Genomic DNA, 8,968 nt, shown 5'->3' on the forward strand with positions numbered 1-8,968 from the left:
GGCTATCAAATTCAGGAATTAAGACGTTCGATGTTCTAGTTTTCGATTAATACAGAGGTATTTAGCGTACTGTGAAGTCTCACCTTCTCCTTGATGTATAGTCTTATTACTATCTCCAATAAGTAATTTGCCCCGATAGGCAAAATGGACTTGCTCACTTGATCCACGATTTGCTAACAGCGTCACCTTTTGTCCTAGACTTCGGCAACCTATTACGAAATCGATAGCTATTCTCTTTTACCTTTAATGTAGAACTTTTGACGGTTGTAGCATTTTGCATGGCTTCTGGTGGTCTCTCTTTTCTTTCTCATGCGTCGAACATGTAATCACATAGATTGTCACTTCGTTCTTCACTTCTGGCGGCTCAAAATATCTTCTTGGATTCATGATATGTTTTAGAAATCTCAAAGTAACTTCGAAAATCCTCTCTTGTAAGCTTCGGACAACAATTTCTCATTTCAACTTCCGATTTCGACACATAACCCTCTCTTGGCATCTTCTTGATTCAACCGGCTTCAGTACTCTTAGTAGCTCCTTATCACCATTGTTGCGTTCCTTAAGTCCTGGACTCTACGATCTCTATTTTGGCATTGGGCATATAAATCTCTTCTTAATTCCCTTTTGTTTACCACACTTCGACATCTTTGGCAGCTTCTTATTTTCTCGTTACATGTCCCGTATCTCATCAATACCACGTTGTAAATTGGTAATAGATTTACTCCGACATTTCTACTCCACACTCTCATTCTCCAGCTCAGAACTTTAACTTATCTAACATTTCCTCCTTTGAAATTAATGTCCAAGAATCCCTTAGAAACTTCTTGCTTATGGCGTCTACTACGATCTCACGCTGTCACTTCAGCACGCATCTTAAGTCCTGCAATAATGCATCGTAGCAATTCCCTAAATGGTTCATTAGGTTCAAGTGATACTTTTATTGGCATAAAGATCAATCTTCTTTCTATGGCTCGAAGGCTTTCATCGTATCCTAGTATTTCATTCACACAGTGCACCTCATTGCATCTATTTAGTCATGAGCGATATGATCGGCGAGGATTAAGGCTCTAGATTTCCTAGGAATGTCGCTGATTTATTTTCATGTTCAAAAGTCTTGCTTTAAAGGATTGACACTTTAATAGTTGCATCTAAGAGTTATGCGCGTCGCAAGATCCAATACGAGTTTATTTTTCAAAGAGATGTTATGTTTAAGAGACGAACGAGTAACGTGAATGGTGTTCACGAGAATTCAAAAGAAAGTCTTGCATACAGTTAACCGGAGTTGTACAGAACTAATGGAATACACAAGAAGAGAAACCCAGTTGCATCTCAGGGAAGAAGTTTGAATCAAAGCTTGATTAGAAGAATAAGACATGTCGAATTAAATAGGTTCTAGTTGGCTTTAAAGGAACGCGAGTTTCCACAAGAGAGAAATTCTATGTACCGCAGGTCTTTAGGATTCAAAGATTACGTGATTATATTAGGATGAGTCCAAGCTTATTCCAAGGGAGGTAAGCTTTATACAAGTAATGAATAAAATCAGGAGAACGATGAATTGGGCTTTTACAAGAAAAGATTTAAGATAGAGTTTTCAATATAAGCTATAAGAGAAAGATTAGATTAGGTCGTGAGGATTAGTTGGCGCGCTCTCACAAGGAAACACTTAGATTCTCTCTTCCAATACTCCCTTCAACTCGGTTCTGAGTTTTACCGATTATAATGATGTCTTCACTGGTGGTGCAATCAACATTGGTCCGGCTTTCGGCACTAAATCTATCGCAAACTCACGTTCTCTTTAAGGTGGAAATTCTGGTACATCTTCAAGAATGGTCTCGAAAACTCTCTCGTATAATAATTTGGTCTCACCCTTACTCGTCTCTTAATCGCTTAACAACTTAAAGGTTAAATCCGCTCTATTCCTCTTTCTCGAAGTCTTAACGCTACTGGATTTCAAACGGTAACTCCGCATAGCTCTCGACAGTTCCAATTCCTTAGGTATAATCTACCCTGCTTTCATTGCGTCATTCTGATTCTTATCCTTCAAGAACTTAGCCACTCCTCTAAGTTAGCTAAGTATCGCTCCATCTCGACAACTAATAATCTTCGACTAACCATCGGCTCGAACTCCACGGTCATCAAAACTTGTCATGCTTCATAAATGGATGTTACATATATTAATGATACGCAAGGTAGTTAAAAACTCAACTACGAGTTCATGGTTACCTCGGGTCTAAAGATCGGATTCGATGCATCGCGGCGTTTCTTGTGTGGACAGTCTCGAGCTATATGCCCCGGCTTCCCGCACTTGTAACATACGCCTAATCCGGCCCTGCATGGTCTATTTAGATGGTACTTCTTGCATCTTGGGCACCTTAAGTCATCCGGTTAGGTACTAGTTTGCCCTTCTGAATTCGGATCCGGACGGTTGTCGTTCCTTCGGTCATTGTTCCGGCGCTGAAAATGTGAAGCGACAAAACAATTCTTTTTGAAATTTTGGCTCCTAGGTGTAATATGTCCCTTTTTTCTTTGTGAAGAGTTCCCGGCGATTATTCCTTGCTACCTCAGTCCTCCTTGAGCTTTCTCCCGTTGCCTGACCCGTTTTAACTTGCTCCAGATAACCCACTGGTACCGCTATATTCGGAACATTATGTCCACCTTCATATTCATTATCACCATCGTTGCCAGTTCCAGCTTGTGGTTCCATCCTATCTATCACCCGGATGGTCGCAGCAGCAACAGCACCAATGGCAGCAACAACACTCGTCATTGCGGTCATGATATCAGTCAAACTATCTATCGCTATGGTTACCTTATTAACTCTCCGTCCTCGACCTCGATTACGCTCACGACCGTGCCCATGAGATGCCATTTTGTTCCTGTTCATACCAAACAAGTGATATCAAGGTGATCAGTCTCAATATCTCAAGTCCAGTATTTCAAAGTCCCAGATGCATGCTCATGAGCATTCATGCCACATATATCACTTAGATACCCTAAATAGCATGTATAGACACCCAGAATATGCCCAGAGGCATAATCAGTCTGTCCCTTAGGCTCTATAGGAACGAACTGCTCTGATACCATAATATAACACCCTACTACACAGAGTTTTACACTTAAGTCGTAGAACAGAGGTAGTGTGGTGTTACGGACCTCTACAAAGTAAAATATATACATATAATGGTGGAAAAGATAATATACTATGAGCCTTGAAAAACGGGTAAAACTAATTCGCAAAATGAAAAGCGCAACGTTTGAGGAATAGGATTACTTACATGCTAAGAAACCTAATAGGAATAGATAAAGATAAACAAGAGAGTAAAGGAAGGCCAAGGAAATAGCATAACTAGCTCCTGACTCAGCCTGCGAAGCTAAGACTGGCCGGAGAATATATATACATATATATACAGATATCCCAAAATACTCAAAACTCAAAATAAGGTCCTAGATCTCCCTCAACCTCTGTGAGGAACAAAATAAACAAGTTTCTTGGAGAGCAAGCTAAGTACATGAGTCATATATATACAAACACAAAGCCCAAAATACACCCAGGACTACTCCGCTTCCAGAATCCAGACGCCTAGCGAGGAGCCTCTCGACCTGCATCTGAAAACAACAACACAGTATGAGATAAGAACCGGAAGTTCTCAGCATGGTAAAGGTGCCACACGTATAATAAATAAGGTCTTGGGAATGCCAGAGGCAATCCTAGAACTTCGTCATACAATTATAGAACTTAACTTCTAAGTAAAAGCCATAAATAGGGGTAGGTAAGCTAAGCATCCCTAAACCTACTCAAATTCAAACTTAACATAACCACCAACCCTTTTCACCCTTCCTTCGTTCCTCCGCCATCCGTAAATCATGCAGAGACAATCAACCAAACAAGTTCACACACAAGTAAGAAGCAGATAGTGCAAATAGCAAGAATAGCAGGTAGCAGGATATATATATATATATATATATTCAATTAGGCAATCTCAGATAATGCATAGCAATCAAAACAAATAAATGCGCATGATGCATACCTGTCCTATGGCTGATGAGGTTCATCTGTCGGTTATTCAGCCAACCCGACAAGTCCTAAAACCTTAGACTGTCCCCCATCGCGCATCCCCATGAGTCTATGCATAGATTTCACATTCATTTATCATTTACTCACTCAATGGGGGCTATCCATACCTGGGAATTTATACGTGCCTAGTCACCCTTACGACGTAGGGTCAACAGAGTATCGAGATTCAACCTGGAACTCGTGGTGGCAAGCCACGGTTCTTACCCAGGAAAACTCGTATCTCAGATATCATTCATAAGCCATTTCATGGTCATAATCTTTATTCAATCATACATCAAAGCTATGGCATATTAACTTCATTCATTAACAACTTCCCTTTCACATTTCTCATCATATTTACCTCTTTCTTCACTCCCAAATTACCTCAAACTCCTAACTTCTGCGATTTACTAAACTTACTAGTAGGATTTAGAATTAACAAGGCAAAAATAAGGGGTTTAGGGTTCAAAATTCTATTTAGAACAGAAAAATATAGGTGCTGGAAGACAGGGCGTGTGCGTACGTACACATGTGTGCGTGCGAACAACCCAGAAAGAAAGCAGGATGTGTGCGTGCGCACACATCACCAAGTGTGCAAGCGCCTCACCTGTGCTAGTGCCACCAACAGAAGCCCTATCTTGGTGTGTGCATTCACACAGGGGCGTGCGTACGCACACTTTATAAAAATACCAGGTGTGCGTGCGCATAGAGGCGTGCATACGCACAAGTAAAATTTTGCTTCTGCTGGGTGCGTGCGCACAGACCTGTGCGTGGGCACACACCAGAAAATCTAGTTCTGCTGCAATATTCAAAAATCCAGTTTTTCGCACCAAATTTCTGGCATCCATAACTTCCTCTACAGAATTTGGTTTTCCACAAATTTTATATCAATATCAAGCTTATTAAACTCTCTTTAATTTAAAACAAACTTCATCTTTATTCAAAATTTGTAGAGTAAGATATGGACTACCAAAGTTCATCAATACATAAAACTCATATAATAGTCATAAATCCACCTTTTCCAACCATAAGCTTCCATTTTAAAAATTCATTAATCCATTTCCTTCATCCATTAGTACCCACTCATAAATCACCTTTAACTAACTCAATAAGCCATAATCACCAAATTCCATTAACATATATCAATATCATCATCAATCTTTCATTAACAATTCCAAGAACACATATCCAACAATGTCAACATCGCATGCTCATAATTTTCAACATAAGCTCAAGCATTAATATAACCAATATCATTACAAAGCTAACCCTTTAATACATTGTACCATTTCAACTTAACCTAGGGTTTCCTAGCCTAAGTTTTCACAAAAACCTTATATGTTAAACGCGTGAAACCTAAACCATACCTTGGCCGATCACTTATCCAATCCAAGGCAACCTCACAAGCTACAAAACAGCCCCTCAAGCTTAGAGTAACCAGCCTCAAACTTAGCTTCAATCACCACCAAGCCCCCAAATGTTTACTTTTCAATTCCAAAGCATGTATATAAACTTAATTCTCACCTAATACACACATATATATTCTAAATTCAGCTTTTACATAATAAAATAAAAATTGACTAGGGTTTAGGTTGTTCTTACCATACCCATATGCATAATAACTCAAGCCCAATAAGCTTCGAAAGCTAAATCGAATTTAAAACACCCAAATTGGGCAAGATTTCATCATAAGGGTTCAATTTTACAATCAGAAAGAGGGTAGAGATTCTGAAATGAAATTGGAGCTTACCAGTAAAATTGATCCGACAAAAATGTAGAGCTCGACGTGCTGGACGCGTGGCCATGAATGGTGCAGTGATTGGAGCTCAAACGGGGAAGTTATGGTAGTTTGAATCAAAGCCTAGGTTTTGGAATCCATCTCTTCTTGAATGATGAAGAATGAGCTGAGCTCATTTTATTTAATGCTACGGTTGGGCCCACGAGCCCGGTTCGGGTCCGGTTCGGCCCGTTCGGCCCAAGAATTTTTTGAAATTTGTATCAAAATTCTCGTTTTAATGAGCTCTATCTTATTTTAATATTAGATTTATATTTTTAATTTTTCTTATTAAAATTTTATTTATTGGCTAATTATTTGCTAATTTTACGGGGTTTACATATATTGTTTTGACTTTAAGAATAAATATTATATTAACAAATAAAACTGCCATAGATAAATTTTCACAAAAACAAATTTTCGTACGTATTGTTTCAATGAGAAACTGTTCTACTTTAAATACAAATACTATTTTGTTTTCGGTATTTTCTAACTATGTAGGTCGAAAACTAATTCTTCACGTATTGATGCCCTATTTATTAAGGGGTCTACCGCTAGCCAATAAATTGTTATGCACACAAAGCGGGATTCGAACCCCTAATACTTATTTAAGTGGACAAGTGAGATAATCATTCAACCAATTCAAATTAGTTAAAATAAATACTAATTATTTTTAATATTAAAAATTCTTAGAGTTTGATTTTAATTATAACTTTGTAAATATTTATAGTAATAATGACTATATATATTTTTTCTTTAATTTTTTTAATAAAAAACTTTAAATAATTTTATGTATTATCTCGTGCAGGACACAGAAACATATACTAATTTTATTATATAAAAATTGAATTTCTAAATTTAAAGATGGAGCTGACGCGACATGCTTCTGAAAGTGTTTTTGGATTTATTTCTTTTAACTCATTAAATTTAATTCATTACGATAAATTAATTATATTAACTATTGATTTGATTAGATATTTAAGTATCATACGATTTATTATAATTTATATTAATTAATTAAATATAACAAATAAATTATCAACTAATTGATTTAATTAATGCATATATCATACTGAATCCTAAATCAATTATAATCCATCATAATTAATGAGAAAACTGATAGATGTAGTTTCATCTTGAGAATGTTTTTATTTTATGTAATTGATTAAATCAAATCAACTATAATTAATTATAATTAATTATTATTATATCAAGTATATAATTTGATGTGAAATTAATCACATTAAATACATGATTTATGCTTACATATAACTTTGTGTTTCTATTACTATATAATAATCTCTATGTCTTTTATTTTTTTAGGATGATTCTTTAATTTTTCTTTCATTCTTTTAGAATATTCAAATAATATTTTGTATTCTATTCTTCTATTATCTTTTTCTCTATTTTATAATTTCTTTATCATCTATCATTTTTTAATTTGATTAGTCAAAGTATTACATTTTTTTTTATTTCGAACTAGAATTTGAATTGATTAATGGATCCTTCCCCTTTCCCTAATTGATATTCTCTTATATTTTATTATAAATACTATTATATATTAGAGGTGTTTAAATCTAAATAAAACAATTCTTTTAATTCAATCTAAATTAAAAATCGATTAAAATCGCACTAATTTAAATTAGGTTGAACTATATTCTTAACAAATTGCATAAAATGAATCGCATTTTGAATTCACTTTTTAAAAGTGAACTATTCCAATCTAAATTGTAAAATTAAAATATAATATAATAATATTATTATTTTATTATTAAATTTAATTGCACATAATATATTTAATTTATTACATGGTTTTATATATCCTATTTATGTGTTATTATTATGGTTATTTAGTAAGAATTTTATAAATATAAAACGATATTTATTTATTTATTTATTTTAATAATTTAAAGTTATTTTTGATTTTTAATAATATAAAATGTTACAATTTTATTTGTTAAAAAATGAATAAACCAAATATGGATCATATTTAAAAGTAAAATCAAATTGATACAATCAAACTATAACAAATTATATACTTCAGGTCGGATTGATTTTTTCTTTAATATCAATCCAAATCGCACCGTCCTGTTATGTAAGAACTACTAATCCTTTTTATATATTGCAACTGCTTCTTATTAGACTATTTTAAATTTTTATGAAAAGAATTTGTTCGGTAGGTCGGTTACCGGACGGTTCGGGTTGCGATTCGGGATGATGGCAGGGGCTCGTCAAGTCGTGGGCTGCCGATCAGGGGTACGCGAGGTCCCGAATACTTCGTGCGAAGAAAAAGGGGGGTGCCACCTGCAAAGACACTCCGACGCTCTAGTCAGTACATGTGCAGGTGGAAAGGGTGATGTGAAGTGTGAAGTACCTTGGGGGAAGAGTAAGCCTTCCCCTTATATACTAACAGAGGTGGGCCCAATGAGGGCAGGCCCACTTTTCCGAGACGTGCTCCTACAGCTGTGGGTGAGCTGTCTGGGACGCGTGTCCGGGTCGGCTGCGGGGCGCCTCACCCGTGACCGTCTAGGTCGGGTGACGCCCGGGTCGGGCCGACCCGTGGAGGGTTTGGGCCAGGCCGTAACAGTGCCCCCACGCGCCAGTGGTAGTCGTGAGAACTACGAGTGGCGTGTTATTTCCCGCTCCGTGTGTCGTCGTCAGACCGGCCGTCCGTGGGAGGGACGTGCCCCCTGCGCGCGTGTCTTTTGGTTGTCTGAGGCAACCGTTCGTCGCTTCGTTCTTCGCGCTGAGCATTAAATGCTCATAATGGGTTACAAAAATCCCGCGCGCAAAGACCATTTTGCCCCTGGCCTTTTCGCGCTTTGTGTAGCGGTTTTTAAACAGTTTCTTCTTTCTTTTTCTTCCATTCTTGCTATTCCTATTTTCTTCTCTTCCTGCTATCCAAAACTTCTTGTTCGAGCATCCCTATGCCTCTTCCTTCACTTTCAAGTTCCTGCAACCAATTCAGGTAACTCTCGATCCCTATTCTCTTGCGCTTTACTTGTGTCTTACTGCCGTATGTTTGTTGCTTGCGTTTGCTGTTCTGCTTGGTTTTTGTGGTTATATGGCCTTAGGTGGTAGATAGGTGTGTTAGGGGAGGGGTACCATTCCAGGGTAAGTTTTTAGGTGGCTTGTGGGGTAGA

The 8,968-nt window shown here is 37.0% G+C and overlaps 1 pseudogene; it reads right to left on the reverse strand.

Annotated features, from left to right (window-relative positions):
* Positions 1 to 2,202: 2,202 nt before the first annotated feature.
* LOC148550512 (uncharacterized) lies at positions 2,203 to 2,866 on the reverse strand (annotated as a pseudogene).
* Between the last annotated feature and the right edge of the window lie 6,102 nt (positions 2,867 to 8,968).

The sequence above is a fragment of the Arachis ipaensis genome, chromosome B7 (assembly GCF_059453495.1).
Source record: "Arachis ipaensis isolate K30076 ecotype BB chromosome B7, ASM5945349v1, whole genome shotgun sequence".
NCBI lineage: Eukaryota > Viridiplantae > Streptophyta > Magnoliopsida > Fabales > Fabaceae > Arachis > Arachis ipaensis.